Source organism: Podarcis gaigeae (assembly GCF_964106915.1).
Source record: "Podarcis gaigeae genome assembly, chromosome: 5".
Classification (NCBI taxonomy): Eukaryota; Metazoa; Chordata; class Lepidosauria; order Squamata; family Lacertidae; genus Podarcis; species Podarcis gaigeae.
In genome coordinates, this window is record NC_139681.1 from 88,296,681 (window position 1) to 88,320,620 (window position 23,940).

Here is a 23,940-nt window from a genome sequence, read left to right on the forward strand (position 1 = left end):
AAGTTGGATGCAACTCTGTCCAAAGCAAAAAGAGCAATTTCTGAGGGGGGTGGGATACTCCCTGCATCAATACAATATTCAGGACTTATGTCAAGCCACCTCCACACCTTACATTTCAAGGACTGTTATACCACTTTAATATAATAATACATAATAAATAAATATTCAAATGTCTTAATCATCTGCTCAAGAATTTTCCAGGGCAACTTACAGAAATGTCAAACATACAGAGTTTAAAACTGCACGATAAAACAATTAATCCATAGACATTAAAAACACACCCCAGAAAATTATAATCAATATGGACAATTAACCAAAAACAAATCAAGAACTAATGTTCAGTAGAAACAACCCATTGCATGCCATGGAATGTCTGAGAGCAGAGTTGAGTTTTAACTTGAGACTGAACATATAGTAAAATTGGTGCCAGATGAGTCTTGCTGGAGAAAGCAAACCATAGATGAAGGGCCACAACCAAAATGGGCCTCCTCCTTATTGCCAGTCCTTGAATCTTGAAACAAATGTTTATGTGCACTGGTGAGACTGGTAATTCTGGACCCCGGTTTTCCATTACCAGAACATGCCGCAGTTAGCCTCAGCCTTGCACCCTTCCCTCTCTGAAAGGAGACAATCAATCTGCCAATCACCCATTCCCACCACCCTTCTGAGTAATACCCCTCCCCACCTTCTCACTATATAGAAGGGTCTGGAAACTTCTGTTTCAGTGTATCTGAAGAAGTGTGCATGCACACGAAAGCTCATACCAAGAACTGACTTAGTTGGTCTTTAAGGTGCTACTGGAAGGAAATTTTTTTTGTTTTGACTATGGCAGACCAACACGGCTACCTATCTGTAATCAATTTCTAGGCATCTTTTGCAAAAAGCAAAAGTTTCCCATGTTGATGGAACACAGAAAAGTGGTCCATGCAAGCCACAGTTGCCTGTTTTCGGGTGGGAAACTTCAGCTCTGTAGACAAATGATGGAGACGGGGTGGATGAGCCAGAGGGGAGTCCATTGACTTCACCCCTTCAGACACATCACAGCTACTACAGTTCTGCACATGTTGCAGAGACTACTTGAGAGGCAGGGATCTTGCCATCCTCAGAGCTACTCCCTGCACAGTGAGGGCTGTGGTACAATGGTTGCTGCAGGACAAGTGAGCTCATCCCCACTCTCTCCACCCAAGCAATTTCCATAGCATGCTTTTCAATGCCTGAACAGAGCTTATGGATTTGTTACAAACTGTGGCCGGAAGCTTCAGATTTCCTCCACTTACATGCAAAGTGAGAGAGGAGCATGAAAGCCTGAGGCTTGCCATGACACAGTCATACAATACTAAATCATGGTTTTGGGTTTTGTCTGAATTTAAACCCCCCCCCCCATCTTTAAAACCAACAAATCTGAATAAATCCTGAATTCTTGTCTAGAAGCACAAAAATGGAATAATGCTTTTTTTTTAATCCAATTTTTTTACACCAAGGTTTAGCAACTCTTTTCTATTAATGCTTTTACTGCTGCACACTTTCAGTCATTAGCATGATCTGTGTGTGTGTGTGTGTGTGTTGTCTGCTTTGGACTGGCAACCTGAAAAGGAAAAAGTTGCTTTTATTTTTACCTCTCTGATGATCAAGCATTACTCTATTAAGAGATAATATTTGTAAATGAGTGGATGAATGCACAGCCTCAGAAATGGTAGGCTTTTGCCTCAGCTACAGACGTTTCTGGTGATGTGATAAAATGATCCAATGTCATCTCTAGGCTAAGCAGGCAGTACAGAAGAAGGGCAATGCTTGTGTCCACCAATGTCATGGTCCTCACTATGAAATCAAGGCCTTACAAAAACGTCTACCCAAACAAGGTTGATTTAACTTGGGCCCCATCATGCCACTTTTAACAGTCATGGATTCCCTTCAAGAATCCTAGGGAGCATAGTTTGCTAGGAGTGTTGAAAGTTGTTAGAAAACCCATATTCCCCTCACAGACCTACTATTCCCAGAGTTCCTAGGGAGAAGGAATTGATAGCTGCCCATTTTGAGAAACAGATGCTGAACTCAATGGACCTTTAGTCCTTTTAGCAGGATTCTTCTTAAGTTGTTTTGGACCTCGCAGTGTAAAAACTGCAGACACAGAAGAATGGAAGCCTTTTTCAGACTATTTAAAGAAACATTATAGTATGATGAATTTGTGAGCAGGATACGAACTATGAGCAACAGACGGAATTAGAGATTACTGTATCATTGTCATGATATAAAAGATATAAGATAGGGTGCAGCAAAGGGGAGAAATAAAAAACACCATTGAAAATGGGATGGGCGGTTGAACCCCCCAAAGAGAAAACTCTGTTATGTATTGGAATGTATATGTGATTTTTAATTTTTTTAAAATAAAATATAATGGGGAGGGGGATGCAGACACAACAGTGATGCAATCCATTTAATGGCAGGATTTTTTTTAAAAAAGCATTGTTATTGTTTTGTTTTAAAGCATAGAAAATTAAAAAATGTGTAATATTGCCTTAGATCACCTATCTTGACTAGCGTTGAGGAAGAAACCCATAAGTGAATTAGCTGGTTCAAGGAAGGAAGATGGGTGAATGACTTGCCATCTCTAAAAGGAGAATTATAAACAGAACCTGAGGCTAGAAAGGTCTTGTTTTCCTCAAGTTATCTATAATTTAGGATCCTCCTCCAATTCCCACCAGGTCCCTTGGAACATATTTATTTAGCTACGCCAAGCTTGGCTGGTAGGTAATAAACACTGCAGTTCAAGTTTGTGAACTGTGGATGTCAGAGGCTCAGATCTCTGAATAAAGAACACTTCCTCTTGTAATTAAACTTCAGATGGGTCAGTTTACCTTCCTGGCCTTGTAAGCAGCACAACTTGACTTCTGTCACACTCCACATCTTTCTAAAGAATGACCTTTTGTTCTTCCTGGCGTTTAATGAACTGTTAAAATAAGACCTGGCATAAAGGGGGCAGTTGTATAACACTGTGCATCCGGGCAGCATTTAATAACAGCCTCAGCAAGAAAAATAAATAAATACAGTACCCATCACCTGCCTTGTTTTCACACAGGTTCACAACATATAAGAAACAATAACTTTTCACCTCCGTTTAGGCAGCTTAGGCATCTATGGCTCACATGGTTGTAGTCACGCTGGAGTGTGCCTCTTTTCTGTAAAAAATATTCCGTTATGAAATGACTAACCCACATCACAAAATGACAGGCTCGTATTTACTTGTTTGCCATATTAAAGAAATGATCACTAAATATTTCGGTTGTCAAATATGATTCATAATGAATACGTGCGGGAAAGGGGTGCCAAATTTCTAATATCGAGAAAGATTCACACAGTCACTCCAAATTTTGAATAAGTTCAATTCAAGGCTCCGCCATCTGGACCTGGGGAAAAGGACAAGTACACTGAGCCACACTACTGGATGCTCACAATTGGCCTCAGGGGTGAGGAACATCAGGCCTGGGGCCCAAATACATCTCTAGATCATTCTTGGGACTCTCTCCAGGCTGCACACCCTCTAAAGCCACTACCACGACCCCTCGGTGGTCCTGTTTTGCACCACCCTTGAGGTTTTTTTGCCCGGCTGGGATGCATTCTTGAACTCTCACAATACATCTTGCTAGTCAGGAAGGAAGGCAGATAGGCTTGTGTGTTGCTGTAGAAACTAACCTACTGTACAAACATAAATTTTATGGTTGTTGATCCACCCAATTTTTGTCTCTGGCTCCGCCTACCACTGACATGCTGCCCACAAGGAAACGCAGCTGCGCTGTAGCCCGGGGCATCTCACTTTACCCGGTAGCATCACACAAGCAGGGAAGCTGGTTTTAGCATTCTGGCACAGCTTCCCACCCCCCTCTCCTCTCCGTCAAATCCAATCCAAATGTTTTCCCTTTGCTTATACTCTTGAGCTCTTTATATCTGTCATTCATGGCTGTGCCGGTTTCTCTGTTTAGCAGCAACATGCTGTGGGCCTTCCTTGGGTCAATAAGAAAGCCTCTGATCTTTGAAGTGCCACTGAGCGTAAGATCTGAATGCGGGAACCAGCACAGCAGAAGCTGGCAGGTCTGGGGAGACCCTGTTATAGGGGTGTGTGTGTGTGTGTGTGAGAGAGAGAGAGAGAGAGAGAGAAGGCATGTATGGTTTTTTCCCACCTCCATGTGCGTAAGGAACAATCCATAAACTCAGAGGCATAGCCACAGTCTGGTACTGCTGGCAGTGATTTGAAACACTAACTCAAGCACAGAAAGCAACATCTCATTGCCTTGCTATAGTTTATAGGTATAGGTAAAGGTAAAGGACCCCTGGACTGTTAAGTACGGTCAAAGGCTACTATGGGGTTGCAGCGTTCATCTTACTTTCAGGCTGAGGGAGCCAGCATTTGTCTACAGACAGCCTTCCAGTTCATGTGGCCAGCAGGACTAAACTGCTTCTGGTGCAACGGGACATCGTGACGGAAGCCAGAGTGCAAGGAAACACCCTTTACCTTCCTGCCACAGTGGTACCTATTTATCTACTTTCACTGGTGTGCTTTCGAACTGCTGGGTTGTCAGGAGCTGGGACAGAGCAACGGATTCAAACTTCCAACCTTCTGATCAGCAAGCCCAAGAGGCTCAGTGGTTTAAACCATTCCAGAGGGTGTGGGGAGATTAGGAGAGGCTGTTCTGTTTGATGGCCCCACAAGGCTAGAGAAGGCTGGAGACCATAGAGCTGATCAGTCCCCACAATGCAGGGAAGCAGTATTTCCATGTGAGGAGGATGCTTTTTCAACCCAAAGAGTGCATTTCCCCATGGAGAACCTTCCAAAGGCTACACAATGGTGGGCACAGCTAAAGACAAAATGTGCAGAGAGATGCTGCTCGCAAAAGTCAGAGGCGTGTGTATATGTTTGTGTGTTTAAGGATATATTCCAGCCACTCAAAAGCATTGACTCCCAGTCAAAACCTGGCAGTAGGTGCACTTACTTGTAAGTAAATAAGCCTGGAAAAGAGGAGACTGAGAGGAGACATGATAGCTGCTGCATGGAAGATGGAGCAAGCTTGTTTTCTCCTGCGCTGGAGGGTAGGACTCGAACCAATGGCTTCAATTTATGAGAAAGGAGATTCTGACTAAACATATGGAGAAACTTTCTGGCAGTAAGAGTTGTTTGATAGTGGAACGGTCTCCCTCGGGAGGTTTTGGACTCTCCTTCCTTGGAGGTTTTTAAGCAGAGGTTGGATGGCCATCTGTCACGGATGCTTTTGCTGAGATTCCTACATTGCAGGGGGTTGCACTAGAAAGATGACCCTTGATTCTATGATTCTACACTTATCAAAGCAGATTAATGGTACAGACTCAACAGTAGGTCAATACAGCCCAGGAGCAATTCCAAGGTGGAGAGTTGACGTGGATGAGACCAGCCTAGGAGCAAGGCCAAAGTTCACAAGGCCAACATTGGTAACAAGGAATTCAAGACTGTCCAGGAGCAGTAGAGCTGTCCCAACCAGTTTCCCTGCCCACCCGCCAAGCTTTTAAGCAGATGTGGGGAGCATCCACCTACTCACAAGAATCTCTATTCCTATGTGTAAATTGACTTTAATCAATATAATTCCTTTCCTGAATTCCACCATAAATATCTTCCTCCACCCATTCATCCTCAGAGCAAGGCCACTGACCCATCCATTTTATGAGTACACAAGAATGCATCACAACTAGCTCTGAAACAAAGCTAGAACTTCAAAAATACAGGTTTTTCTATTTAAAAAAAGTGATTTGGTTTCAAAAAAGAGGATTCCAAGTGAAGCTTCCTGGTTCTTGCTAATGTTGTTTGCTTTGCTTTGCTTCATTTCCCCACCCCACCCCTTTTTGTTTTAATGTTTAAGCTGCCAGTTCCCAAAGAGCCTCATTAAAGGGTTGGAGCCTTGGAAGAACAAATTAATTCATAAAGGTGATATTCTAGTTTTGGTGTCTGTCTTTGAGTGCGCGATGGCATGGCAGCAATAACAGGAGAGCGGGAGAGGGAGGGAAAGAGGAGACAGGGGAAAGACCCTTCATAGAAACCCCGAGAGATGCACAAAGAGAGGGCAGAGGCATGCATTCCTCAGCGAGAAGCCAGAGCCTAATTAGCAGCCATGAAATGAGCAAAGATGAAGTGAATAATCTGCCAGGGAAGTACAGTATAAGTCCATTCTGTAAACATAGGCTGGTGATTCTCAACGTAGGTTGCAACCAACATGAGGGCAGTGAAGCAGGGACTTCTTCCTGGAAATTCCCATTCATCTGTTGATTGGAACAATAAGTAGAAGAAACATTAACTCATCTCCATACAAGTGCAGTAGATGACACTGTGTGCTCCATCCTTCGCTTGATTCCCAATGTATGGAGTCATTGTGGGAAGTCTGATTCCCCTTAGGGTTTCCTAAGAATACAACTTGGATCAAAATGTACACTTACACCAAACAAAATAATCTACTAAAACTGCAGGAAGCTGTATCAAAAGCTGCATATCTACATCTATCTATCTATCATCTATCATCTATCTATCTATCTATCTATCTATCTATCATCTATCTATCTATCTATCTATCTATCTATCTATCTATCATCTATCTATCTATCTATCTATCATCTATCTATCATCTATCTATCTATCTATCTATCTATCTATCTATCTATCTATCTATCTATCTAAAAAAGTAGAGACATCACCTTGCCAACAAAGGTCTGTATAGTAAAAGCTATGGTTTTCCCAGTTGTGATGTATGGAAGTGAAAGCTGGACCATAAAGAAGGCTGATCGCCAAAGAATTGATGCTTTTGAATTATGGTGCTGGAGGAGACTCTTGGGAGTCCCATGGACTGCAAGAAGATCAAACCTCTCCATTCTTAAGGAAATCAGCCCTGAGTGCTCACTGGAAGGACAGATCCTGAAGCTGAGACTCCAATACTTTGGCCACCTCATGAGAAGAGAAGACTCCCTGGAAAAGACCCTGATGTTGGGAAAGATGGAGGGCACAAGGAGAAGGGGATGACAGAGGAGGAGATGGTTGGATAGTGTTCTCGAAGCTACCAGGATGAGTTTGACCAAACTGCGGGAGGCAGTGGAAGACAGAAGTGCCTGGTGTGCTCTGGTCCATGGGGTCACGAAGAGTCAGACACAACTAAACGACTAAACAACAACAACAATCTATCTATCTATCTATAGTGAAATCAGTCGCATGTTTATTAAGCAAATGTTACATTTTGCAAATTCGCTGTCAGAGCAATGCTGGTTCTTGTGATACTGAACTGATATTAAAAGCAGGCAGCCAATCTTGTTCGGTTCTGCAATAGTGCTTTTTTATGCCAACAACACCAGTTATTCCTCACATCCCGACGCAGTGCAAATGTGAGAACATACACAACAGCACAGTGCTTTTGCATCATTTCCAGCACAATCCTATACATATATAATACTATTTTCAGCTTAAGTGTGTAAAACCAAAAGCTGCAGTCCCAGTCTCATCTTCTCAGAAGTCTCATTGAACAACCCCAGGTCAGTGGGGTTGGGATCTCGGCTTAAGACTACCAAACCTATGATGCAGTGCATATCTAAACAGAAACATGCACACAATACTTAAATTCAAGATCACAATTGAGAAAAAACAGTGAAAATATTTTTTTCCCAAAAAATAGGCAATAGAAAGGGAGCCGGGCAAATAAAATTGGAAATGGATTTTTTTTCTAATGCTGGCAGACAAATCTTTGGCCTTATTGGGGTGGTGGGTGGGTGACAAAGTACAACGGCATTGTCTCTGCATACCTGAACACCTGCGAAACCCACACAAATACACCAAAGTGCCAAGATTTTTATCTTTTCAGCAGCAGGTGAAATCCTCAGTCTTTGCCCACGCTTTTCAGCTTTTCTTAGTTTGTGTTCTCATCCTCCCCGCCTCTTGCATTTTTAGAAGTACGTGTGGTTTTAATGTTTAACGCAGGTATAAATAGTAGGAAGAAAAGGAAAGGCAGGCAGGCAGGCACATTTTGAGGCCCGATCTGTGTGCATAACTAGCAATCTCCATGTAATTTGAAGAAAATAAGCTTAAATCATAGACGAGTTTGAGTAAGTTATTGATATTGCCAGAGAAAGAGAAGTGGGGAAGAGGCTGTGATTCGCCGACACTTTCCCACTTGGTGGGCTCTCTTTTTTTTGTAAGATGTTTTCTATGTGTCTGAATCCCACTGCTGGGGAATCACACGTGCTGTGTGATTTGTATGCGTGGTTCCCCATCCAGCTAGGGATGCACACACAGAAGTCTACTTACATGTGCATATGGCCCAAAGGTGCATCCAGGGAGAGATGCTTTTGGTTTTCATTCATTTTGGAAAGCACAGAGTCCAATAGATGAATCTCTTGGTGGTGGTGGTTGATTTTTTGTATGTGTGTGTCTGTGCAAGTCCCACAATATGAAGAGATCTTGCTTTGCAAACCTTAAGGAGCAGGAGCAGAGTTGGGTGTGGGAATCAAGAGTGGACAGAGAAAAATGGTCACAAGGAAGATACGTATTAATGAAAAATATTTGTCCTCCTGCAAGCAGGAGCATTGGGATGCAAATGAGACAGCTGCATTCTTTAATTGCAGCTGGATTAATAAAATGTAATTTTTACAACCCATTTGCAACAGACCGCTGGGGAATACATTTTATTACCACTCTGGGTGTCTTCTAGTTAATAAATTCGTGTCTTCTGAGCATAAGCGTTTGGCTTCAAATCCCAGATACAAGTTTATTAAAATTGTAATAGTTCTTGGAGACTATAAAATGAAATGAAGTGCACAAAATGTACATTTCCAGCACATGGCTCTCAAGCCATTTTTTACATGACTAATTTCCATGTTTCTGGCCTTGGCAGTGTGGTGTGGTTGAATTTAAATAATAAATATTTAACCAGCCACAGATATTGGTCTACGTGCATTTCAAATGTAGGCTGTTTTAGCCCCCTTTGCAATCTTATTTAAGGTTTACATTTCATAGAATCAGAGAATTGTAGAGTTGGAAGAAATTTGAGGGTCATCTAGTCCAAACCCCTGCAATGCAGGAATCTTAGGATGTGGTGGTTCTCTGGTTCAGCCAGCGTAAATCCCCAAGCCCTGACTCAACCAGAGATATGCTGCCCCAAATCCTTCATCCTGGCTTAGCTGAAACTCAGGGAGCTGAGTTGTGCCCTGGAAAAGGAGTGTTCCAGGGGAGTGGTTGAGCCAGGACCAGAGGAGGGAAACTTAAGTTGGTTGGATACTGTGTGCATTCAATTTGGTCATGTTGGTATACGTTAAGCTGGCAATGTTTGGGAAGCTGAAGAAGCTTGATCTTCACTCAGTAGAACAACGTTGGCAAAGTGTTTCCTAAGTTTTATTGAAAGAAGTCTGATAGAGAGTCATGTTGAACACATGGAAATGTTCACCGCCTTCTGCCCTGGTAGGTTTCTGCAGTGTACATGCACAGTATCTGTCATAAAGATGAGCATTTCCTTAATAATGGATATGTTCATGTTCGATATTTGCAGAGCTTTAGACTCTAAAGTACATCTTGGTGTACAAACATAATTAGTGCCTTCCTACTGACAGAGGAAGGAGATAGCTATACTTTGCTAATTTCTTCAAGATGAGCCAGTCAATAGTTTCTTCATATTGATTGACACACATCTCCTCTAACCTTTACTCAGGAGCTCACTTCAATTAATTATAGCATCTTGGTGCTATTTTGTCCTTTGCAATATTCTTGCCAATGATTCTTTTGCATTCAACCCTTGATCCTGATGTTTACTGGTATTCATTTCCTGGTATTTGAACATAAATGATTCATAGTCCAGTTCCCGGCATTGCCTGCTAGTCTGGGGAAAACTCCTGCCTAAAACTCTGAAACCTTGCCAATCAGTGTGGGCAGTACTAAGCTAGGTGGGTGGTCTGACTTTATAGAAGATATCTTCTTGTAGTGGTCTTTTGTGTTCCAACCAAATGGATACTGGACAGTGTCGGTATGTGCAGGTGAATTTAATACCCCACTTAGAAGGTACCACTATGCGTTGATGTGAGGAGAAGGTGCGTGGACTTTCCTCCTGTGACTATGTCTTGCCAAATGCAAGGTGGTTCTTTTGTTTATGAGATTCAGAGGCACTGCAAACACAAGTGAGTGAGACGACTAAAGATTTTATTCTAAACAGCAAACATTACATACATTATCAAGCAAGCACTTCAATCTGCCACTTGGAAGCCCTCAAGAAATCGTGAAGCGACTCCCCCAGGTAGCCTTAGTTTGCACATAAATGATCGATCAGTCCGTGCGTGAGCTTCTCAAAAACTATGCCCAACACCATTTATAGATAGCTAACCTGTGTGGTTTGCCTGGCTGCCTACATGCTACTAGCTACATACAGATTAGCCACCTCTCCCAATACTTCACTTTCTTCAAACAATATCCAACATCAAAAGAAGGTACCTAACAATATCACTTCCTTCCAGCAGATTAGAGGCATTAAAGGCTGCTCTTCAGCCATCAAAGAGCTTAACTAGAGATAGAGATGGGGAAGCAAACAGAGGCAGGAAAGCCAGGAAACCATGTTAGATCACCATCTCCTCGAAATACAAATATCTTCTGGCTAAATTGCCCATACAGTCTAGAAGGCACTGCTTGACGCAACGAGGATGACACAGTGAAGGGCTTCATGCACCATACTTGGAGAGTACCTACCAATGCCTCACAGTAGCTTATCATGTCCATTGGCTTGTAAAGGTAAAAGTAAAGGACCCCTGACAGTTAAGTCCAGTCGCAAATGGCTCTGGGGTTGCGGCGCTCGTCTTGCTTTACGGGCCGAGGGAGCCGGCGTTTGATTTCGCAAACAGTTTTTTCTGGGTCATGTGACCAGCTGCTTCTGGCAAAACCAGAGCAGCACATGGAAACGGCATTTACCTTCCCCTTGGAGCAGTACCTATTTATCTACTTGCACTTTTTTGGTGTGCTTTCGAACTGCTAGGCTGGCAGGAGCAGGGACAGAGCAACAGGAGCTCACCTTGTTGTGGGGATTTTTGGATTTCCCAGGAGAGACACGTGGCTAGGGCACGCTGCAGGCCCCACGGTGAGTGTTGCCCAGTATTTTGTCACCCCCTGAATGGTGACACCTGGGGCGGCCCGCACCCACCGCACCCCCTTCCTTTTTTTTTTTTTAAAAAAATGATATTTATTAAGATTTCAAAAAAGATTACAAAAGTAGTAAAGAAAAAGTAGAAAAAAGAAAACAAAAGATACAAAATACAGAAAAAATAAAAACAATTAAAAATAAATCCATCTTTCTGTCTTGCCTTTCATTTACTTGTTTCCCTGACCTCCTCAGACCTCCCTTTTTTGTATTCCAGTTTGAATGGTTAATTCAGCAAATCCTTTCCCTCTTTGTTTTTATCTTAATTCTTTATCTTAACATATTATAACTTTATATTTTCATCTATTAACAATCCATTTTTACATACTCCTTTTTAACATTGTTGCTAAAACCGCTTCATTTCATTCCGACATCATTTTAGCATTCATTTATTTTACAATGTTTCTTTAAATAGTCTTTAAATTTCTTCCAATCTTCTTCCACCAACTCTTCTCCCTGGTTTCGGATTCTGCCAGTCATTTCCACCAGTTCCATATAGTCTATCACTTTCATCTGCCATTCTTCCAGGGTGGGTAGATCTTGTGTCTTCCAATACTTTGCGATGAGTATTCTTGCTGCTGTTGTGGCGTACATAAAAAAAGTTCTATCCTTCTTTAACACCAATTGGCCGACCATGCCCAAGAGAAAGGCCTCTGGTTTCTTCAAGAAGGTATATTTCAATACCTTTTTCATTTCATTATATATCATCTCCCAGAAAGCCTTAATCCTTGGGCACGTCCACCAAAGGTGAAAGAATGTACCTTCATTATCTTTACATTTCCAACATTTATTATCGGGCAAATGGTAAATTTTTGCAAGCTTGACTGGTGTCATGTACCACCTGTATATCATTTTCATAATATTCTCTCTTAAGGCATTACATGCCGTAAATTTCATACCTGTGGTCCACAACTGTTCCCAGTCAGCAAACATTTTGTTATGTCCAACATCTTGTGCCCATTTAATCATAGCAGATTTAACCGTTTCATCCTGAGTGTTCCATTTCAACAGCAAGTTGCACCCCCCTTCCTCCACCCCTAGCAAGAGCATGTCCCTGCTGCTGGCAGGTTGATCCTTCCCAGGTGCACTACATATGCAAAAACAGTTAAAACATTTGCATATATAAAAGCAGTTTTTTAAAAGACTACATGCTTTAAAAAAATAAATGATTGTATGTATAAAAGAATTGCAAATAAATCCATGTAAGAACGTCCACTTAGGGATTAAAAAAAAAATCTCTTTTGAAGGCTTATTAAAAGAGCAAAGGTCAAATTCCTCAAGAAGTCAGCACAACACTCACTTCCCCTCTCATCTCGTTCACAGGCAAGGCTGCTTATCCTTGAGATACTTGGAAGACATGGATTGGCCTGAACTAGTGCTTTGCAGAAGAGGCCTCTAAGTAAGGTAATGATGGTGCTAAGGCTTATTTTATAAGTGGTATGTTGGGGCTATGTGCTCCTACTTGAATCGTGTGCTATCCGACTTGGAAGCCCCAGATCCTATTTCGTGAACCATGAACATGTGCCATGCTTGATGCGGAACATTCTCGCATAATGAGGTTCACCTGGCACTCCCATTAACCTCTTTAGGTAAGAACTCATCTCTTCTCCCAGGCATTCATGTTTATTTGCTTATGTGCACTTAACTCGTTTGCATTCAGCTTTATGTGCTTGGGGAGGGGGGAGTAAAGGCGGATGGAAAGGGGGCTGGCATTCAGGAATAAAGACATTGGCTTTGCTACCCACCACTGAACTGAATGTGTTTTGACTATATACAATTTTGGCTTCATGCACTATCCCCAGATGTAGCCTTCGTGTAAGCTGAGAGTCGCCTATTTGACTGAGTTTGTTTTATATGTCATTGTATGGCTTTTATTGTACTGCGCTGTTCTTTTTTCTGATTTTATGTCATGCCTTATACTTTTAAAATTTTGTCAGTCACTTGGAGAGTTGTTGCTTGTATTATTATTATTATTATTGACAATGAATTCTTAGAGACATTTATTACTTCTCATATTGTGGGGTGGAAACTTATAAGGCAGGAAGCTAAGCTCTGGTGATATTTGGTGATCCTTGGTTCAAAAGTTCTGAATCTATGCTCTTCAATACAACACAGATGTTTATGGAGCCTCTTTAGTGAGGTAAATGCACTCCCTGTATGCTCAGAGGCATTGTGTTCTACAGCTAGCTTGTGGAGAGACCCCACCACCACCACCAAAATGACCCCAAGAAACCCCTGATATAAGAATGAGCCCAGGCTGATGGGAAACTGCTTTTGAAGAAGACATTAGTTTATACACTGGTCTCAGATTGGAAGATTTATTTGCAATTGGTACCAAGTGCATGTTAAACCATGTGGCATAACCATATGATTTCAAGATACAACAGATTGTGGAGGGAAACTTAGGGGCAATTGTGGTTGTCTTAGACACATGAGAAACCACAAGTCTCGCTGTCCTTCTTGATAATGCAAGACAACCCTTCTCTGTGTGCAGCATGCTGCAAACTTTCAGACTGGCGGATGTAGCTTGGCTTTTGGTCCATCTCAGCCTGTCATTGGACTTGTTCTTAGATGGCTACCTTTCCATATGCTCCTTGTTGCTTGCATTGCTCTGAAGCACTTTGTACTGCATGTCAGCGGACGACAAATGTCAGTGGTGACAGTAATGGTTTCCATGTATTCTGAACGCAGATTTTCCTTAGAGTCTAAGGCAGTTTGCAAGCTGCTCCTCTACATCCTGCTATAGCAGAGCTTGTACATTGCCCTAAACCATAGGTAGGCAATCTAAAGCCCAGGGGCCAGATCCGGACAAATCGCCTTCTAAATCCGGCCTGCAGATGGTTTTGGAATCAGCATGTAGAATGTGCCCTTTTTTTAAAAAAAAAAAATGGCTCTCTGGGTTATTTGTGGGGCTTGCCTGGTGTTTTTACACGAGTAGAATGTGTGCTTTTATTTAAAATGCATCTCTGGGTTATTTGTGGGGCATAGGAATTAATTCATCCTCCCCCTCTCAAAATATAGTCTGGCCTCCCACAAGGTCTGAGGGACAGTGGACCGGCCCCCTGCTGAAAAAGTTTGCTGACCCCTGCCTAACCCATGTTGTGGAACTCCCAGTATATGGAAGTTCACCAGATTCCCCCTTCCCTGCCTTTTAGGATGCTCATTTTCGGGGGATAGGCTAGTTTTTGGGATCAGAGATCTGAACACACTTTCTTCCCAGTTTCTCAGTTCCATGTTTCAACTGGATGATTTCAAGGTCTTTGGACAGCATGTTTGGATGGAATAGTTTGAACAGCTTTGATGAATTGATTGCATTTAATTATTTTTGTCAATGTGGTTGAAATCCAGTGAGAAGGTAGGTACTTTCCTTTGCAATTTTCAGAGTGATAGCACCATATCAGTGCTGCATCTTTGGGGATGTTTAGAACCAGGTCTATGCAGAGCTTGTCTGATGCCCAGGGTGGGAGTCTTGTTAGAATAAAGTTATAAACTAAATAACAAAAGTCTGCCAGTGTGGTGTAGTGGTTAAGAGCGGCAGTCACATAATCTGGGGAACCGGGTTCGTGTCTCCGCTCCTCCACATGCAGCTGCTGGGTGACCTTGGGCCAGTCACACTTCTGTGAAGTCTCTCAGCCCCACTCACCTCACAGAGTGTTTGTTGTGGGGGAGGAAGGGAAAGCAGGTTGTTAGCCGCTTTGAGACTCCTAAAGGGGAGTGAAAGGCGGGATATCAAATCCAAACTCTTCTTCTTCTTCTTCTGCCAGGCCCATGGCAGCCCCCCTGACTTAGCCCTTCAAGGACCGGGGTAAGTATACCCAGCTCCCCCCACCCTCTCTGCACAGGCCTGGTTAGAATACTGGTGTTTCAAGTTAGTTGCCACTCATGACAGCCTTGATCAGCAATACAAACCCAGTGCAGATTTGGGTTTTAGCCAGAACAGCTCCACACCAGCAAATTGCACCATTGAAAGTTCTGGTTGGCTTTCAGTGCATTACTGAGCTGAGTTCAAGGAGCAATCCTGTTCCCCTAGAAGTCAGCATGAAGCAAGCTGGTGTAAATTAAGCCAGCATAATGTTACGCCAGACCCAAACCCTGTTCAGCAAGGGGACGGCTGCTGCTGCTGCATTGCCCAAGCCTGGCAGGGGGAAAACAAGCCTTTAAAACAGTGTTCTGTGCCAGGAGTCCAGGCCACATGACTGAGCTGAATGAGCTTAGGATGCTCCTATCCCCAAAATGCCTTTTCTTGGGTTGGGGGACTTACAGCAGCCTTGGCTTAGCTAACTGAGCCCTGGCTTACCTGGAATGACCAAAACAAAAAAAATTCCTTCCAGTAGGAATTTTTTTTGTTTTGACTATGGCAGACCAACACGGCTACCTATCTGTAACTGGAATGACCAAGTTATGCTGGTCCAAGGCTGGGGACTTAACACTGGCTGAGCCTCGCTGAGCTGGGAATCGATTGGCTGAGACAGAGATCCACTACATCTAAACTGCTCATTCCAGTAGATTGTGCCATAGGAATTCTCCCTTAGTCAATAAAGCCCTAAACAGCTGGAGACCAGGTTACCTATAGGATCAACATGCCCCTTATATACCAGCCAGATCATTCCAACTATCTGGTGAAGCCCACCTGACTTTCCGACAGTTGTTTCAGATTTGTTTAGTGTCTATGCAGACCAAGGTCTTTAGTGTCGTGGCACCAGTACAGCAATAGGACACTGTTCCTATTGAAATCAGGCACCCATAACTCTGATATTTTGCCACCTGTTGAAACCATTTCTGCCTCGCCAAAGCAGTTTTAAAGCATTGGTGTGGTTTTGCATCTATCATTTGTTTTGTATTTTATGATTTCACAATATAAATCCATTTTAATATTTGTGTTTCACATCACCATGCTATATATTTTTTTTGAATGAGCAAATACTCCTATGAATAAAAATAAAACCAAATCATCTGGGCCAAGGTCATAACGCCAATTCCCGTCACCAGATAAGTAAGTGTCAAAAACAAACTAGGTTCGGCACTGAGCTGTGAAGATGACATAGAGTTAATTCTGGAGTGAGTCTGCAGAAAATTTACTCAAGTCCCATTATCAGCATGTCAGTAAGGATGCTTAAGGGATTCAATATTTGCTACTTCTGATAGGAAGTGATCTGCACCTTAGCCGCAAAATCTATGTGTGCATCAGATTTTATAATTTTCCATTGGTTCCAACACAACTCTTGCTGGAGGCGGAATCTCAGCATGCATTCAAAAATACAGATTGCATTCAAAAATACAGAAAATACAGATGAGAAAATATACTCAAAAGTTTAATTTTGAATCTTGCTGCAGTGTGTGTGTGTGTGTGTGTGTGTGTGTGTGTAGGTAGGTAGATCAGCATGATAACAGGATGGAATTGAGCTATGAGCAGGCATGCAAAAATTACCTAGTCTGAAAATAGACTGCTTGGATCACCCTACCTATCAGTTTTGTTCGCCATATGGATTGGCTGTAGGAGTTTTGCTTCAATAGGGAAGAAAGATTCCTGTATGCAATGTTTTTTCATGTATTTTGCAGTAGCTGTTAAATTCAATGAAAGGAGATAAAACTCAGGAGACCATTTGGTTATAGCCACATTAAGAGGAAAAACACACACAACTATATTAAATCCAATTTGATTCTTGCTTTAAAACACATGTAAAGAAATGACAATCTTTGTGGAAGCTTAAATTACTGCTAACTAAACAACACCACTTAGTGACTTGCTAACACTGTGTGTGATTTCTAATTACTTCTGTAGTTTGTCATTGTTTAACACAATCAAAGCTAATTGACCAGAAATATTTTTTTTAGGTGATATTGTTGTAGGCTGCAGCGATGTTTTTAGTGTTATTGTTCCACTTTCTTTTAAGCACCCCAACCTTCTCTGCATCATTAAATCTTAAATTGGACTTTGAAAAGAAGTGTATTTTATTACAATTATCAAATGGAAAGGAATGTTCATTCCATGGTAAAAAAAAATATACCAGAAGGGTCTTTATTGCCATTCTTTGCAGGTCAACGGTTTTTAAAAAGGGAAATTTGATTCAAAATGACATATTCTCATTTATACTACAGTAGTTATAGAAGTCAAAGGCGAGCAGGAACTAGTGTTAAGTGGGCATTGCTGCTTTTCCCTTTCAGTGGAAAATCTTAACGTCTAAGAGTAAAATTAATGATAATGTAGAACTATTAGTGGATTGTGCAAATATGTCTTTGGTGAGTAATCTGTGTCATTTTATCTTGTCCTACATATTATGAAATATGAAATCTATTTTTTCTGCATTTACCTATTTTTACAAATTTTCTTTCTCTTCCTTTCCCTTCTTCCTATGTGGAAAGAGAGTTCTTTGGAGCTGGGTATAGGTGGACACAGCGCCAGATTTAGGTTTGATGAGGCCCCAAGCTACTAGAGGTAATGGGGCCCTTTATATGTCCAGCTGTCCTTTGTCAACAACAAATTGTCACTGTTTTATGTGTTGAATATATGCTATATGGTAATTTATGGACCTAATAGGTATCTAAAGCCTACACAACACAAAACACTGTTGCTGTATGTAGGTTTCATTTGATTTGTTTTTTATCTTATATTTGGGAAATGTACATCCACGTTTTTTCCCTTTAAATTTTTTTTTGGGGGGGGGGGCAAGCGAGTGGGGCCCTAAGCTATAGCTTGTTTAGCTTATACGTAAATCCGGCACTGGGTGGACATGTAGTATCTGGAATGGAGGGAATGACCACAGCACAGTGGTAGAGCATATACTCCATGCAGAAAATCCCAGCTTCATGCCCATTTGAAAAGACTGTTTACCAGGTGATGAGAAAGATCCTGGAGATTCTGTGCCAGCCAGAGTTAACCCTACTGAGTTAGATGGACAAATAGTCATGTTTCATGCCCTGGATCAATTGTTCTTCAAGCACAGAGCCATTGAGCTTAATGGCAGGGACAAACGCGGCAGGCAGAAGGTGCACTCTATTGACCAGTGAAAAGCAGCAGATGTTGGCAAAGCAGAGTGGTGTGCTGTGGTTCATCTGGTTTCCCAATGTGGATGGCATTGCCGATAACCAAGATGGAGTGGGGTGAAAAGCCAGGGAGGTCAGTGTGGCGAGGGTGCAGTGGCAGAGCTAATCTAATATCCCTGCCGCTGCAGCCACACAGCACTGACCTCCCTGCTGTTACAGATAGGTAGCCGTGTTGGTCTGACATAGTCAAAACAAAACAAAATTCCTTCCAGTAGCACCTTAAAGACCAACTAAGTTAGTTCTTGGTATGAGCTTTCGTGTGCATGCACACTTCTTCAGATACGGCAGCTTCAGATACACAGCTCCCTGCTGTGTTTACTCTTCTAGTTAGTTGCTGGCAGTGACCTCTGCACTGGGACGCCAGGTGAGCAACACCGCCCCACCCTTACCTGCCTTCTGGCCATTACCGGTCAAGAGTTAACGTACCTTATGAACCTTGAATGCTGGGATAGCTCAGTCGGTAGAGTATGAGGTGCTGAATCTTAGAGTCATGGGCTTAAACTCACATTGGGCAAAAGATTCCTACATTGCAGGGGGTTGGGTTAGATGACCCTCACAGTCCCTTCAAACTCTACAATTCTATGGTTCTATGATTCTATGACTACCTGACTCTGTATGCACGATGCTAAGTCACTGATGGGGCACATTTGGGAGTTCCCCATGCCCCTGAAGTTTGGTTGGTCTTCACTAGGGACCAATATTTTAGTCTGGAACTCCCCATTGGAAGAAATCTGACAGGAACCACCCCTGCCTTCTTGTAGGCATCTTCTGAAAACTGCATCGTTTATTTCCTTTTTCTTTCTTTTTTTAAAAATATTTTTATTAGTAATTTCAACATAACATTTTATCAAAAAGCATATCATCCTTAAATCCCCATTTTCCCCTCGCTCCTCCCCAAAATATAGCCCCCTCCACTCCTCCCCCAGACTTCCCTCAGCTCCTCTCTCTGGTTTATCAACATATGTTATTTTCTGCATGTTACAAAACTGTACAGATCCTTAATTTATCTATCTAGATGTTATCAATAAGAAGTTTGTGAATGTTTATTCAAAACCTGCCAAGGAGTCCAGTTCATTTTATTGTTTCCTTAAATACTTTGTATAGGGTTCCCATTCATCTTTAAAATTACAGTTATCCTTATCATGTAGTTTGTGTGTCAGTTTTGCCAATTCTGCATAGTCCATCAATTGCTCTTGCCACAGTTCTTTGCTTCGGATTTTCTCGTTCTTCCATCTTTGTTGGAAGAAGACTCTTGCCGCCGTTGACGCATGCATAAAGATATTTTTGGAAACTGCATTGTTTAAATAGACCTTTGTAATATGAATTTCTCTCTTTTTAAAAACAACAACCAATGTTTATTGATTTTTTAACGGTCTTTTTGTGGATCCTTTTGCTGATTTTATATTAACTCTGTATGTTGCCTTGATATGTTTCTAGGAAAAGTACAGATTATAAGGACTTCAGAAACCAGGCTCCTAGTATTTGATGTAAGCCAGGCCAAGCCAGAAGTTTCATACTCTCTGCCAAGTGCAAGAGCTGATGCAACATGTTTTTCCTTTAGTGCCTTAAGATGGCTCTGGGGCCTGAGTGCATGCTGTTTATGATAGGCTGAGGTCCCAACTTCCGACCATGAAGACAGTGGTGCAATCCCTGGCAGGACTGAACAACGAATACATGTCATATTCTGGATTAGGGGTAGGTTCAGAATATTTAATGCCAGTATATTTTGCATGTACTTGTCTCTGGAAGTTCTAAGGGACAAGGAAACAGAGCAGAATTTGATGAAGAGCTTTGACAATTGTTGCACCAATGGAAGTATTTTGGCTTGCCAGATGGAACTATCCTCTGTACACTATTCTGGGACTTATCCATATGCCCTCAGGGCTAGAATTTTAAGGGGGTTCACAAGGGGAGGAGAGGGATGAAAGTGCTGTTGAACTAGCAGAAGATATTGCATGAGTTTTTGCTACCAGGACTCATTAGTTGAAGCTGGCTTATAGGACCCCTTTACTGAAAGTGACTCCTCTTGAAAGTTGGTGGTCTAACGCATTCCATCCATTCATCTGTCAACAGGCACAATTATCTTGCATGTGACTCAATAGGAGCATATTCCCTTTTGGTCAGCTGAATTCTGGCAAATAGCCTGCCTCAGGGTTGTGATTTGAGCCCCGTGTTGGGCAACAGATCCCTGAATCGCAGAGAGTTGGACTAGATGACCCTCATGGTCTCTTCCAACTCTACAATTCTATGATCAGCAGAGCATAGCGCTATTATGCCCATAAGGGGAGCCTGCAACAAAATCTGATTCGGTATTGTTTTTATGCAAGTGTTCCTACATGTGCAATGGTTTTAACTGTTTTGCATAGGTTGTTGTTGTTGTTGTTAAGTCGTTTAGTCGTGTCTGACTCTTCGTGACCCCATGGACCAGAGCACGCCAGGCACTGTCTTCCACTGCCTCCCTCAGTTTGGTCAAACTCATGCTGGTAGCTTCAAGAACACTATCCAGCCATCTTGTCCTCTGTCGTCCCCTTCTCCTTGTGCCCTCCATCTTTCCCAACATCAGGTTCTTTTCCAGGGATTCTTCTCTTCTCATGAGGTGGCCAAAGTATTGGAGCCTCAGCTTCAGGATCTGTCCTTCCAGTGAGCACTCAGGGCTGATTTCCTTAAGGATGGAGAGGTTTGATCTTCTTGCAGTCCATGGGACTCTCAAGAGTCTCCTCCAGCACCATAATTCAAAAGCATCAATTCTTTGGCGATCAGCCTTCTTTATGGTCCAGCTTTCACTTCCATACATCACTACTAGGAAAACCATAGCTTTAACTATACAGAGCTTTGTTGGCAAGGTGATGTCTCTGCTTTTTAATTTGCTGTCTAGGTTTGTCATTGCTATTCTCCCAAGAAGCAGGTGTATTTTAATTTTGTGGCTGCTGTCACCATCTGCAGTGATCATGGAGCCCACGAAAGTAAAATCTCTCACTGCCTCCATTTCTTCCCCTTCTATTTGCCAGGAGGTGATGGGCCCAGTGGCCATGATCTTCATTTTTTTTGATGTTGAGCTTCAGACCATAATTTGCACTCTCCTTTTTCACCCTCATTAAAAGGTTCTTTAATTCCTCCTCACTTTCTGCCATCAAGGTTGTGTCATCTGCATATCTGAGGTTGTTGATATTTCTTCCGGCAATCTTAATTCCGGCTAGGGATTCATCCAGCCCAGCCTTTCGCATGCATAGGTTATTATACTGTAAATCTCTTCAAGATGCTTTATGGGAAGCAATTAATAAATAATAAAATAGGGTTCTTTCTCATTAAACTGAACATAGACCCAATAGCACTTCATATAGATGACTGTCTGCTGACAGCTCTTCAGATAAAAAGTGCCTTATGTAGAGCAAGATACATAGGGACCGTATACCGTAGATGAGACTCTTAAGGCTGGAAGAAAGTAGATTTCTTGATATCCCATTGCGAATTTATAGCAGAGGCAAGATTTGGACTGGGACATTAGCTACTACATCACCATGCAGAATCTCTTGTTTTGCACCAATTTTATTTAGGAACCCCAGAGAACAGGCAGAAGCTGCCTGTATTTTTCACAGCCGCAGCACTCTTGAATTATTAGAACATTCAAAAATACAAGGCCAAAGTCTTGACTGGTGTAAATTGTCGCTGCTCGACTGGAATCAATTTTACATCTGCAGAGAATCTGGTGAAAAGCCCTTTAAGGTTACTTGATTAATACTTTAGCAGAGCTGGAAAATTATTAGAACATTCAGGGGCCTCTTCTGTCATTCCATGAAGCCCTTGACATTTATTGTAATTAAAAATCAAAATGCCTACAAAACATTTCTCTTGTTTAAATGGTAAAGAAGTGGTGCTCTCGTCACTTGAAAACACCCATTCATCTTGACCCTGATGTGGGAGTTTAATTCATCTAAGAAGGGAGTCGGGGGATTTAGTGATGAACTAGGCATGAAGTGAATGCTACATTCCTCACCTTCTTCCTCTCCAGTATTTTGTTCAGGGCCATGCACCCATTTTGTTGTATTTTGTCATCATCTAATTAAACTGTGGGTACGTACTGAGAATACGCAACTGAGAGATAAACTAGCTTCAGGGTGCATGCGAAACTCCACCGCTTCTAACTGCCAGGCTGGAAGGTGGGATGGCAAGGAAATTCTGGGTTTCGCTAGCACTGATTCCACACCTTGCCAGTAGCTGGACATGTTGAAGATCCAAAGAATGCTTGGCTGATCCAGCTCTGCCCCCTACTCATCCTGACCCTACCATCAAAATGCTCAATTTTTTATGGTATGTAAGTGCCAGCAGTTGTGAAGGTACCACTGACAGTAGCTTCACCTGCTCACGATTTAGGTGGGTGCAGTCAAGAGCTCTGCAGTTTCCATTGGTGGAGCCCACCCACCCAGGCAGGTAGGGATGGGCAGTAGAAAATCCCTGCTTCACCCATACTTTTTCCAGCATAGTAGATCAGGGGGTTGGATTGCCCTGGCCAGCAGCAATCTGGGAGTTGTTGCCATCCATTTGTCTTGAGGGACAATGGAAGAATATGCCATCAGGGGTAAAGGCAAACCATTGGAGAGTTGCAGCACCTGCTATGGCTGTAGAGACCGATATGGGAAAGACATGTTTTATTGCAGCTGTGGCAGATGAACGTGTCTGGATTTGCTGGCGTTTCTTCTCTCAGTGCTCCTTCCAGTGGTCATTCCTCCTCTGCTCACTACTGTGGATACACAACCTGACTGCCTGAGAGCAAGTCTGATTGAAATCTATGGGGCTTACATCTGAGCATATATACATAGAAACTGTGCCAAGTTTCCAGAACAGGCATAGGCAAACTCGGCCCTCCAGATGTTTTGAGATTACAATTCCCATCATCCTTGACCACTGGTCCTGGGATGATGGGAGTTGTGGTCCCCAAACAACTGGAGGGCTGTGTTTGCCTATGCCTGTTCCAGAACCTTTTCCTAAAGCAAAATGGCAACCAGATTGGAGCCTCTCCCCACAAACACATCTGAGAAATTGTAAACTGAGTGCTTTGTAAGACTGGTGGAAGTATCTCTTGAACATTTTGAACATCCTTAGCTACTGCTTCAGGGACGCGGGTGGCGCTGTGGGTTAAACCACAGAGCCTAGGACTTGCCGATCAGAAGGTCGGTGGTTCGAATCCCAGTGACGGGGTGAGCTCCCGTTGCTCAGTCCCTGCTCCTGCCAACCTAACAGTTCGAAAGCACGTGCAAGTAGATAAATAGGTACCGCTCCAGCGGGAAGGTAAACGGCGTTTCCATGTGTTGCTCTGGTTCGCCAGAAGCGGCTTAGTCATGCTGGCCACATGACCCGGAAGCTGTCTGCGGACAAATGCCGGCTCCCTCGGCCAATAAAGCGAGATGAGCACTGCAACCCCAGAGTCGGTCACGACTGGACCTAATGGTCAGGGATCCCTTTACCTTTACCTAGCTACTGCTTCATGAGTTTTGTTGTAACCCACCCTGGGACCTGGGCAGGTAATAAATTATAATATTGACATACAAGCTACGGGACAAAGATAACTGTGACTTTAAAGATGAATGGGAACCCTTTACAAAGTATTTGAAGACACAACAAAGCGAACTGGACTCCTTGGCTGGTTTTGAATAAGCATTCACAAACTTTTCATTGATAATAATCAGCTAAATAGTTTGAGGATCTATACAACTGTGTAACATGCAGAAAA

The 23,940-nt window shown here is 42.5% G+C and overlaps 1 protein-coding gene across 4 annotated transcripts in view; it reads left to right on the top strand.

The window, feature by feature from the left end:
• The window catches only part of NAALADL2 (N-acetylated alpha-linked acidic dipeptidase like 2), a 797,888-nt gene that overhangs the window by 152,016 nt on the left and 621,932 nt on the right, over positions 1 to 23,940 (top strand). For 3 of the 4 annotated variants that reach the window (XM_083739414.1, XM_083739413.1, XM_083739415.1), the window contains one exon: positions 12,492 to 12,572. The gene's annotated coding sequence lies outside the window, so the exon portion shown is untranslated. The other variant, XM_083739416.1, reaches the window with a different exon arrangement.